General features: G+C 49.7%; 1 protein-coding gene across 8 annotated transcripts in view; it reads left to right on the top strand.

The window, feature by feature from the left end:
• The window catches only part of DLGAP4 (DLG associated protein 4), a 176712-nt gene that overhangs the window by 134166 nt on the left and 29924 nt on the right, over positions 1-12622 (top strand). The gene's annotated exons all lie outside the window — the stretch shown is intronic.

The raw sequence follows: 12622 nt of genomic DNA, 5'->3' as shown, positions 1-12622 counted from the left end.
GTTTCAAATGTTACCATGTTGCATTTTCAGAGGTAGTCGGGAGAAAAATCAAGTAGGGGAGGTACGGGGGCATGAGGGAGAAGGCTGTAGTCACTATTTGTCCCAGCGCCTCTGTCTTCTGCTTAGCAAGCCACTTCTTACAGACTCTTCTCTCCTTGCTGCATCCTTAGGGCCTCCAGGGGGAGGGTCCTGCAGTCCTGTACCACTTTTTGGGCAAAGTCAGATATGTGGGCCTATCTTATGAGTGTCAGCAGGCACTTGCCTGGGTACCTCTGGGGCAGGATTGGGGCCACAAGGGTGGGCGCCATGTAGTGCTTTCCTTCAGGGGCTCAGGTCTATAGGGAGAGGCCTATAAAACAGTGTGATGCCAAGGGCTTGTGGCATGTCTAAACATAGGGTATTGACTCAGTGAGGTGTTAGAGGGACAATCGGGGAAGGCTTTTTGGAGGGAGTAATGCTAAACCAGAGACCTGAAGGTCGAGACAGAATTAGAGGCGTTGCAGTCAGGGAGCAGCCAGTACAAAGGCCTGGAAGCTGAGAGTATGGTGTGTTGGCATGAAGAGGGTGGTAGGGAGAAGTGAGAGGGGTTCTTGGCAAGTCAAAGATGCCAGTAGTCACCACCTTAAAAGTTAGAATGGTGATGCAAGTGTAGCGTGGAGTGGGTGGACAGCTATGGGTCTTCAAGCCAGGCACTGAACCTTCCTCACCCAAGACCCCTGCAGGGATAGGACCCCTCGCTTCTGCCCCAGCCAGAAACCCCCAGCCTCTGGTTTGTGGAGACCCTGGAGGGCCTGGGATTGGGAGGCAGCTATGGTGGCCCCTTGCTCAGGAGATGTGCAGGCCTCTCAAGAGATTGTAATGGCAGTTCCTCACCTGCCAGGCACTTTCCCACCTGTCCTGTCAAGAGACTGTCACAGCAGGAATAGGGCAATGGGCAGGGCAAACCAATATTGTTCGCATTTTGTAAATGAGAGAAATTGAGGTCCGGGGAACTTAAATTGAAGTGAGTGAGTGCAGGAGCCAGTGCTCACACTCAGGGACTCCTGACCTACATGCCACATCTGTAACTCAGCAACAGGTGTTTGCAGGAGAGAGGAAGCAAGTGTTGACTGAGCACATATTCTGAGGATGAGTTTATCATCTCAGTTGGGGCTCCGTGCTGCCAGACTTCCCAGAGGAAGGCGTGTTAAGCCCTGACTGTGCTGTCTGAGTCCTCATATCATTTCCTGTGTAGCTAGGCTATAATGAACATTTTCCTCTGTCTCTTTTACTTGTTAATAACAATTCTCTGGAGCCTAAAAAAAAAAAAGTAAACTGGGAATGTCACACACACACAAAAATGATGTCTGAGGTCACGTCCAGAACTGAGTACGAAGTAGGAAGGCAAAGAAAGAACAAACATCTCGGGCCTGGGAGAAATCTTAAAGGTCACACCCGTGGGGGCTGGAGTACCTGTGTCTAGCCCAGCTGGCCACCTCCTAGGCAGCTCTGCTTCTTAGCACCTCCTAATAATGATGGAAAGTCTGTTTCCCCTTAACATCCCCCACCTTCCTGTCTCCTCCTGTAGTTGTAGTATGATGATCTGGACTGTGTGTATATATGACAGTCCTAGGTATTTGAGGACAGTTGCCACGCCTTTCTGAACTGTCAGTCTCTTCTAGGCCACTCTCCCAGTCACTCTAAGCCGCTCACGTTAGACTAGGTGTGACTCATGGTATGCATATGACACACCTCATTTGTGGCAAATCTGTGACAGACATCGCTAATCAATCACAGCAGTCACAGCTCCCTTGTTCTGTCAGTCCTAGGCTCTCTCAGACAGTGCTCCATGTGGCTACACTCAGTAAATGAGGCATTTCATTGTGGCTTCTGCGCTTTATTGTGAGTTTCTTGAAGACAAGGACTCCTCATCCTGGGTCCCTGGTGCCTACCCAGGGCCCAGTGCATGGCTTCCCCTCTGTAAATAAGCACTTATCGTAAGAGGATGGATTTGAGACGACTTCTCGTGTGGATTGCCCTCTTCAGGCTCTAATCTGGCCATGTCCCTTTTCCAGAATCGCAACCGTACCCACAACATCCATCCAGAGTTCAGTGGAGGCTGCTCCCTCGCCCCCAGCCCTGCACCTTTCTCTGTTAGCGCAGCCTCAGACTGTGTCTGTGATTGGCTGGAGTTGCTTAAGCTTTTTTCTACATGTGCTACTTTCTTGTGTAATTGTCTTACTTGGGATCCCAAACCCAGAGTCTTAATATAAGCTCTGAGGACGGGGCCCTCTCCCTTCCTATGTCTCTGTCCCCAGCCCTGGCACTGAGGCAGGCAGCACTGCCTGTCTTGACCTTAACTGAACTCATGGTTTTCCCCATTCAGTTCTGCACTCTTCATTTCATCCTATCTCTCGGCTGCCCAGGGTTCTTGGCTCCTGATGCTATATCCAGATATACCACCTGTCATTCTAGGCACCGTGAATGAGCCTGTTAGCACCATCTTTCTATTCTGGGATTCGCTTGGTCATTCAAACTGATGAAAGAGGCCAGCAATCGAGGTGTATAGGACCTGGCAGTGTCTGGCTTTGCCACTAGACACAGGGCCTGTGACAGCTTGAAAAGAGCAGCCAGGCTTTTGTGATTCATCACCAGGATTTGACGTCAGCCGTCCAAAAGTGAGAGTGTTTTTTTGAGGTTCTTTTAGGTAGTACTTTCCAGGCTGGGCTCTTGGGACCTTAGGGCTTTTGAAAGGCAGCAACAAGGTCCACGTGCTAGAACCAATATTTGAAAAGCCAAATCTTACATTCTCCACTCCTTTCCCTTGCCCCACTAGGCCAGATGGGGGCCATACATGTTAAGTTTTTGCGTTGGACTGGACCCATAGCAGGCTGTAACTCTGGCTGTCTTCTCCTATTCATCAGCACTTTCTACTAGTAGTTCTAGCTTTAATATATGAAGAAATCATGATTTAATAACCACAGCTTGGAAGCTGGCATCTATTTAAAGCTTAGACTCCTGGGGGTGGTGGTAATAAGGCATCCTGGAGGGTGGGGCAGGGGCCCCTGAGCAGAGCTGCTGGCAGAGCTGACTGTAGGCAGTTCTCTAAGGATAAACAAGGTGATGTTTCTGGCAGATTCCAACACAATGGGTTAGGGGGGAATGTTGACTAATAAGTCACTTACTGGATATGGTTGCAGTAGTGGTGGAAATGGTTTTTGAGAAATAGGGTGCTGTTTGGGGACCCCTGGTCAGGCTGGAGGAAGTGGGGCTCAGCCACAGTTGGGTGCCTCCCTGAATGCTGGAGTCCCAGGCTAGGGAACCTGGAGACATCGCCCTTCCTCATGTAGGGGCAACAGGGAACACACCTACACTCAGAGCCCTAGGCAAGAATCCTTGCTCTGCCACCTGATCCTCAGGGGAAGGTATTAGGATTCTCGGTTTTCTCATTAGGCTAGTGGGTCTCAAAATACCATGTGGGAATTCTATAAGGAGAGAAAAAGGAAAATGGAGCTGCTCCAAGTGACTTGGAGTGGGTAGGAATCCAAAAAGTCTTCCCCAGGCCCCCTTGAAGTCCCCCAGAACCTGGTTTGAAAATCACTGGAATGACTGTTTCCTAGGACTGCCCCTCCAGCCCTGGTGTTTGGAAGTTCTACATACTCATTCCAGTCTCAGCACCCATCAACCAGCTGTGCGACCTGAGACAAGTCGCCTCGTCTCTCTGGGCTTTACTCAGAGGTTGTAGTGAGACTTAGCCAAGCTGGGGAAGTCGTAGGTGACTGGGAAACTCATGTCATGGATTCTGGTGTTCCTGGTGAGAGGGTCAGAGTGTCCGGGACCACACATCTGGAGGAGAAGGGCCTGAGGAAGGACAGTGAGCAGCAGGGTCACAAGCAGTGTATGGCACCTTTCTCTCCCATGTGCTGGGGTTCTGGTCCAAGGTCTCCAGCTCTCTGCCCCCATGGCCAGCAGAGCCAAAGGCTGCCATTATCTAACTCACTCAGAGGAAACTGTCAAGTCCTGGTTGAGGATCACAGGAATAGGGGCTCATGTAGCCTCAACTAGAGAACTGGTCTGGCAAAGATCTCAGTCAGGCCCTGCTAGCTCTAGCCCTGGGCAGTGTGGTAAAGTAGTAGCTAAGAGCTTGGCTCTGGAATCAGAAAGGCTGAGCTGAAATTCTGGCTTGTGACCTTAGGCTAGTCACTTTCTCGGAGCCTCCCTTTTTTCCTCTTTGAAATAGAAATGATAAGCCTAGTGGACAGGTGGTGAGCTGATACAATTAAAGCCCTTCACATAAGTCTGGTGGCCAGCCCTCAGTCAGAGACAGTGCCCTGCAGCTTGTGAAGTCTCTTGAGAACAGCTCTCCATCCTCTGAGAATCAGTTGACCTGAACCGTGGGGGCATTGCTTTAACTCCTTCCTCTAGCCCCTCTGGCCTGAACGTGTCAGGACAAAACCTCCTTGACCCCAACTGGGGTATGAACAGTGCTTCTAAGCAGCAGATGTTTCTCAAGGGGCAGAGAATGTTGCCCTGGCAACCAAGCAGGTCCCTCTCAGGCAGCCGTTCCAGGCCCATGAGGAAGGATAGCCATCTGCATTCCAGATGGGGGGCTCCTGCCACCTGTGCTCTGGTGCCAAGCGCCTGAAACCAGACCTGGCCTGCCGACCAGGAGGTGCTTTCTCTGCTTTTACCCAGCTGGACCCTAGACACCATAAGAAGGGACTCCTTAATTTCAAGGTTCCCAAGGGTCTCCTACCTTTCCAAGGGGGAGGCATCTATGGACAGGCCTCCTGGGAGCAGAGAAGAGGGGCTGGAGAATCAGAGGGAAGGAACCAAAGGTCTGTGGGCACCTGTGCTGGCCGTCACAAATTATATGTCACAGGCTATGGTAGCTGGCAAGGATATACCTGCACAATGTTTTTTAAAACTAAATCAACTCCATTTATAAATTCAGATTTTTTTTTTCTTTTTTTAACGTCCAGATTTCTGGCTTTTTGTACAAGTTTGGCAACTCCAGCAATGCTGGGCCTAGGTCTCAACATGGTGGCTTTGGGCCAGAAGGGTTAGATACCTGGTCTCCCATAAACATTTGAACTTGTGACCTTCAGTCAAGGCCAGCCACTTAGTTTACAGCTGGAGAAACTAAGGCTCAAAGAATCAGGCCCTGTGGCAGTTGCATAGCCTACCATGGCCAGTGGTGAGCTTAGAACCTGGCACCATGGCCTCACAGAGCAGAGATTTTGTACACCGCTACTCTAAAAAGCCTGTTCTCTCATCTATAAAACATCAGTGATAATTATCTCTCCTCCCAGGTCTGTGTGTGGAATAAAGTAACACCTGGCCCAGGAATCACATTCAGTAATGACTCTTCTAAATCTGTGCATTTAATACGCCTTGCTTAGAAAATGTTATAGGAGGCACTGCTTACTTACTTTCTTTGCCACCTTTCAGAAATGGTTATTTTTCAAACAATTTCTAATGCTTGGCACTTAGGGTTTGTTGAGCTCTCGTTCCCACAGCCTTACTGCCCAACTTCAGGCAGAGTTGCTTAGGGCTCTACCTCCCACCTGATTGCGGGTGTGTTGGAGGCTGACCTGAAGGGAGTTCAAAGCCCTGGTCCTTTACTATAGATTCCACCTCAGTCAGGAGTAAATTGTTATTTCCCTGACCCTTATTTTGCCCAGCTGTCAAATAGGCATTCGTTTATTCAATAAATATTTACTGAGCCCGGCCGTGTGTTGAGCCTGGTGCTGGGAAGGCATCATAATTTTATAAGACAGTCAAGGCCCCCACCTTTGGACTTCTATTAAGATATTCAGGATTTCTGTCTGGTGGGGGAAAGACAAAAGATAAGTGAAACAATAAATTGATCAATAATTGAAAAAAACAAATTGGATTCTCAGAGAAGGAATAACAAATTTAGGCAAGGTGGTCAGGGAAGCCCTCATTGAGGACATAACACACGACCTGAGACCTGGAATCAGCAGGAAGAGTAGGGACGCAGATATAAGAGTGAGGATCATTTCAGACGGGCTCAGAGGCCCTGAGGGGGGCGCATGCTTGTAGTGGCTGAGGAAGAGCAAAGGGACTGGTGAGGCAGGAATGGGATGAGCAAGGGGAACGTGCAGGAAGGTGCCAGTTCCTGTTGTAAGCCAAGGTGGGCAACGTGGATTTTGTTCTTCATGGAGTTGGGAGCCTTTGAAAAGCTTTAGAAAGGGGAGGAAGTAATCCAGTTTGTACTTTAAACAATTCCTCAGGCTGCTGTTTGGAGAGTGATTGTGGGTGGGGCCACAGACCAAAGAAGGAAGCCAAACTGTGGAACATGGAAGCTTAAACCAGTCTGGTGGGGATGAGACAAGCAGGTCTCTGTAAGATGTGCTTTTAGGGGGAGTGGAAAAGAGGGAGTAGGAATTCCCAGGCTTCTGGATTCTGAACTACTAAGTGCATGGGGTCCCCTCTGGGAGACCAAGAGCCAATGTGGGGGAGGAGAGGATTCAGATTCATGCTGTGCATGCTCAGCTTGCGATGGCCTCGGCACTTAGGCAGAGCTTAGCTTAGTGCCCTGGGGTGGTGAGATAGGTGATACGCTCTCCGAGCACCTGTCAAGTCTGTGTGCTCCAAAACCCTCTGACTGCAGGCCAGTTTGGAGGGACTTTAAGAGGGGTGTTGTGTGCAGGAAGACGACTGTTTCTGTGGCCCAAGTGGCCCCAGGAAGCCAAGGACCCCGCCAGAGAGGAGGCGGCCCTCTCTCAGGCCTCGTTGCCCTTGTTCCACCTCCACAAGCTAAATTACCTAAATCTTCACTTTGCCAAGTCGTGCCCTGTTGGCGTCTGCCTTTCTGTGCCTTGGGCTATCCGTTGCTCACAAGGGATCCCTTCACCTGCCTTTTCTTACCACTCAGTGACTCTGGTCCATTTTTCCAGACCCAGTCAACCTTAATGTCTTCAGAAAGGCTGCCCTAGGGGGTAATCCCTCTCTCCTTCATCCAGAAATCATGGTAACAGGAGTTACAGGACCTACCTTGTGATTACCAAGCGCCATCATGTCTGTCATCTCCTTAGCTCCTACTCAGTGCACATGGGGTATCACACCTTATTTTCTGAGTGAAACATGCCCAAGCCTGTTGCCTCCATGTGACCTTCACTGAGATAGTACAGTGGACATGGCAGAGAGTAGCGGCCTTCAGGCAGCCTGGGTTCAAGCCCTGGCCCCAACACAGCCTGGCTGGGAGGTGAGCCAGGGCGAGTCACTCCACCTCTCTGAGCCTCATCTGTAAAGTGGGGCAGTGACACATCTACCTCACACGTACCATTTTTAATATTCCATTGGCTAAAATACAGTGAATTTTCAATATTTGTGGTAGTTATGTTCACAGAGTCTCACAAACACTGAGTTAGCAAACCATTGTTACTGAACCATTGCTCCTCTGGGAAATACAGGGTCCTCGCAAGCCTCTGGTCACATTGCCGCTAACCAATCAACACATAACCTTGTTTTATGTGTGTTTCTGTTTGAAGACACCTTATTTAATGTAATGTTGGTTCATTAGCATTGGACTTACCAACCGCGCTATAATTCACACCTGAACAAAGCTTATCTAACCCAGCTATTTTTTCCATAAAGCACATCACAGCCTTCTTCCACTTAGGAATACTAGGCACCACTTCACTACACTTAGGAGACATTTTAAACAGAAGCAATCTCCAACAAAAAGCACAAAAGTGTGAAAAATGTAGCACTAAAGAAACCAAGAAGAGGGAACTTATTTGCAGCATGAAAGCTGAAGCAAGAAGGCAGATCTCCACCTTGTTCAGCCTCAGCTGGGAACCTGGTGTGTTGAGTGACTCAAATTTTCAAGGTTTGCACATGTCTGTGAGTGAGTGTGAAAGTCCTACGGGTATTGATTTGGGGCTACAAAGAAATTTTAGCGAGGAGGTGAATTAGCACATACAGAGTCATGAATAACAAGGACTGACTGTGCACGAGTGCTCGCCCAGTTGCTGCTCTGTAAGGTCCTCTGTCAGCATTGGAACCTTTACCAGCAGGAGTGCGTCCTGGCTTCCAGATAAGGCTCTGGGGATGGGCCAGGGCTCCTTGAAATTTGTAGTTTTGTCTTCCCTGGGAGGCTGCCTTTCCGACTAGCTTCTGTGGACTTTGGGGATTCCCAAGCAGGTGCAGATTCCAGAGCCCCTGAATGCCTCCACTTGAAGTGTTTGTTCCAGGTCCACTGGGTGTGTTGTGGCACCACTGAAAGTTTTCAAACAAAGCAGTGACTTTGTTGGATTTCTCAAAACAGCCGGCACTGGTGGAGGAGGAACAGGAAAGGCTGGACAGGAGGTTGGGGGGCACCTAGGGAAAGCTGACTCTACATCACCGAGGGAGGAGAAGGATGAGAGAGACAGTTAGAGAGCACCTGACTGGGGAGCGCTGGAAGATTCCCCAGGAAGATGTTGGGGTGAGGGGTGCTGCCGGTCCCTCTTGCTGCAGTTCAAAATTAAAGTTCGATGACTTTAAGCTAACCCAGTGCACAGCAGCGGAGGTGACTTCCAGACTGCCACAGTGGGAAAGTGGGGTCACTTGGACTGCCAACAGGAAAGTGGATCTGAGAGGCCAGTCTGTCCCTGATCCTGATGATGCTGCTTGGAATTCTCTCCAAGAAACAGAGGGAAGGAGGGAGGAATTTGAGGCTGGGTGGGTGGGAGCCCTGAGTTCTCTTTTTACAATACACCAACGGGTCGTTCAATTTAGTTGGCGTGATTTGACAGGTTACTGGGTGAGAGAGGGAATGGGATCTTATAGAGCCTCAGCCCTTCCTCTGACAAGCCTAAGCCTTTTCCAGAGTCAGAAAAGAGTTAAGGGGTTCTGGCTCAGAGGCCAGCTCTGTCCCTTCATGTGGGGCCTTGAGTGGGCTCCACTGCCTCTTCTGTAAAGACTGCTGCCATGGCTCCCACAGTCTTTGGTCTCCTGCATTTGTTACTCTCAAGGAGTCGAGACCTCTTCTCTAGCCCCCTGCCAAGCTTGGGCCCCTGGGAGCCAGCAAGCATGAGGGCTTGCTGGCCCATCTTGGCACAGGGCTAGCTTCCTGGGGTTGCTGTGTCCTCCTGATGTCTCGAGAGATGGGAGTCACAGCCACTCCTCTAAAGGGACCCTGAAGCTCTCTTTGGCCATCTTATACACCTTGACATTAAAAAACAAAATGCAGAAACAAATTTATTCTGACCTGATAAAATCTTGGGGCCGAAGGCAGAAGGGACAAAGGGAGCTTCCACTTAGAAGAGGCAAGGACTTGTGCACTGTGGGGCAGGGAGGCTGGGCTGGATGTCTGGGGCTGAGGCAGGCTGCATGGAGGCGGCATCACACAACTGGCTTCTGTCTGAGCTTTGGCACGAGGGATCAGCATGGCCAAGATGGGGGCAGGGAAGCATGTGGCTCCTGGGAGTGGTTGGTCAGTGTGCACGTGCTGCTGTGGCTCAACAGTGCTTCACTCGGGGTCTTTGAAAGCTGAGGGAGACAGTCTCACTGGAAGGTTGCCCACCCCCATGCTTCCCAAGCAGATCTGAGTTTTCCAGAGTGAATGGACAAAGAGTTGGCAGCATGTGTCATGTTGTAAATTGTGGCACATAGAACATCTCCTCAGGGTAGGGAGGGCCACAGTGACATCCTGGAGGATGCAGATCTGTCCAGGTCCAACATCTTGGGTCTCATTAAACTGCCTCCCTCTACAGTTTAATGGGCAAACGATGGTTGTGCACTAGTGCATTCTCTGGCCTAGGCACTGAGCCACTGATACACATGGGACATGCTCTCAGGATCATCATGGCCACAGCCCTGATGCTCCAGCAGATCCACAGAGAAAGGAGGGGGGAAGACTCTGCCTGGGCCAAGGTAAGGGTGGAGGGACTGGCTGGAGAAGCATGGAGGACACGAAAAAGGATTCTGGCTTAAAGAAGTGCACGTGCAGAGGCTTGGGTGCATAGAGTGTGGTGTGTTCCGGAATGTTCATTTGGTTCCCAAACTGCATGGGGCATGCCGAATGGGTGGGAGGGCAGGAATGAAACTGCAGAGGTGGTTGGGTGGGACCAAGCCAAAAGGTCTAGAGCCTTGGCTACCAAAGTGCTGGGAGCCTTCACTAGGGCCAAATAATCATAATTTTTGGCAACTGAGGGGGTTTTTGTAGCTACGATGAGGTTCATTTTTTCATTCAACAAATATTTATTGAGAGCTTTCAGTGCTTAAGGTATTACCCTAGGCCTGGAATACGACCTTTTGTGCCAAGACAGGCAGAGTTCCCTTAACCTCCCCGGGCCTGTAAACCAAGTAAATCCCTAAATGAGCTAATGACAAATGTGGTCGGCGCTCTGACGGAGATCCTGGGTGATAGAGTAGAAAGCAGTTAGGGGAGGCTCCTCTCGATGAAGCGACATTTGAAACGCGAGGAGCTGAGAGAAGCTTTCCAGACAGAAGGAACATGTGTGAAGGCCCCAAGATGGGAGGAAGTGTGACCAGTGTGAGAAACACAGAGTGGCTGGAGCGTGCTCTTGAAAGGGGCAGGGGAGACGATGGCCTGTGTTTCCTGGCGTTTCGCGTATGTGAGATAAGAGCTGTCTTGTATGGTTGGGTCCCCTCCCCTTGCCCTGGGAGGGACAGGGCTCAGAGCTGAGGGATGCCTGCCACCCAGGGAGCCCACAAGGCCCCGAAATCCTCCATTAATCATACCACTTATCTGGCTGTGACCTGTGACCCAGAAGACATAGAGAATCCAAGATAAGTTCACTTTTCCTCATCACATCTAACCTCTCAGCAGTTCACTTTCTCTCTAATGAGTGGCCGCCCTACTTGGGGCCTCTGAGTGTGCGTTAGCAGGACTCTGGTTTTGGACGACCACAAAAGAGGTTGGAGGGTTAGTCCTCTGCCCAGACCCCTGGCTGTGGGCAACCCCATTGTCTCCTGGCAGGGGCGAGGAATAGGGGTACCTCTTCCACACAGATCCCTGCACACACTGACTGGGTCACACCACCTTAGCCATGTTTAGAGCACAGTTCTGGCTCCTTCTACTCACTGCTATCCCCTTTTAGGAGCATTCCCCTGAAAACATTTTGAACAGATTGGGGCTTCACTCTTCTGATCTAAGGTAGAAAACATCAGTGATGCCCTGCTTTCTTGGGGATGTTGAAGCCAAACGAATCAATTCCTAAAATCCCCAGTGAGTCCTGTCTCTGCTGGGCACTGGTGGCCACTGGCCGCCCTAAATGCCCAGCTCTTGGGCGAAACTGTCCCTGGGCTAGTCAGGAACCAGCCCATCCTCCCTACCAATGGTTGGAGAGTGGTACGATTTTGTTTCTGAGTCTTGACCTCTGTGATATAACGTGTATAATCACTCTCGTGTGCATATGTTTAGTCTTTTGCAGGTTCATCACATGTAAGTTCATGTATCCACCACCACAGTCAAGACACAGACAGTTCCATTAATTAGCACACACAAGTATTCTCCTTGTCACCCTCTTATAACCCCACCCACGTCTCTCCTAGCCTCCCCACTAACCACCAGTCTGTTCCCCATCTCTATAATTAGGTGATTTCAAGAATGTTTTATAAACAGAATCATACAGTATGTAACTTTTTAAGATTGCTTTTTTCACTAGGCATAATTCACTTGAAATTTATCCAAGTTGCTTATATCAATAGTTGGTTTTACTGCTGAATAGTCTGTATGTACCACAGTTTGCTTAGCCATTCTCCCGCTGAGGGTCGTCTAGCTTGTTTCCAGTTTTTGGCGATTGCAAATAAAGCTGCCGTGAACATTCTTGGATAATTGTTTTGGTGAACATGTTACCATTTCTGTGGGATAAATGCCCAAAAGTAAATTGCTGGGATGTATGGTAATTGCATGTTTAGTTTTAAAAGAAACTGCTAAACTGTTTTCCAGGGTGGTTATATCATTTTACATTTCCACCAATAGTGTAAGAGTGATTCAGTTTCTCCACTTCATCGCCAGCATTTGGTGGTGTTATCATTTTTTATTTTAGCCATTCTGTTAGGTTTGTTTAGTGATAAGTCATAGTGACAGATGGATTCTGTTCCTTGTCCACAGCCCCTGTGGCACTGGGTTTTGTTTTGTGACTTTCCATTGGGCCAACACCATCTCCGCAATTGGTAGCCCCTTGAAGGCAGGTCTTAACTTCACTCATCTGGCTCCTGCTCCCAGCCTGGGTCCAGACCCAGATAGAGGCTTGTTTTAGTCCTCACTGAAAAAAGGGTGGTTGGAGTCAGGATGCTGAGAAAAGCCATTGGCTCTGACCTAGCCCCTTACAGCAAGTAGCTACTGCTGTCTGAAAAGTATCCTCTGTTTCAGACAAATAGCTCAGCATTAAGAAGCTAGTTGTGGGCCTTTGGCTCTTTGACCCTGCTATAGGCCAGCCCCAGGCCAGGCTGGGAATGGGATTCACAGATGACCTCAACTCCTACCCATGGTTCCCTGAACCTTGGTGGAGAATGGGGAGTTGGAGCAGGCATGATGGAGTCTGGGGAGAGGCAGACTGGTATATAGGGTTTTCACATAACGAGAGGGAGATGGGATGGGAAAAGCAAGAAGGATGTGTTAGTCTTTCACCAGACAGGGCGGGGCCATCCAAGCAGAGGGAAC

This window comes from Rousettus aegyptiacus, unplaced genomic scaffold (assembly GCF_014176215.1).
Source record: "Rousettus aegyptiacus isolate mRouAeg1 unplaced genomic scaffold, mRouAeg1.p scaffold_m13_p_12, whole genome shotgun sequence".
NCBI lineage: Eukaryota > Metazoa > Chordata > Mammalia > Chiroptera > Pteropodidae > Rousettus > Rousettus aegyptiacus.
The sequence above is the reverse complement of the archived record's forward strand: the minus strand, read 5'-3'. Positions and strand labels throughout refer to the sequence as shown.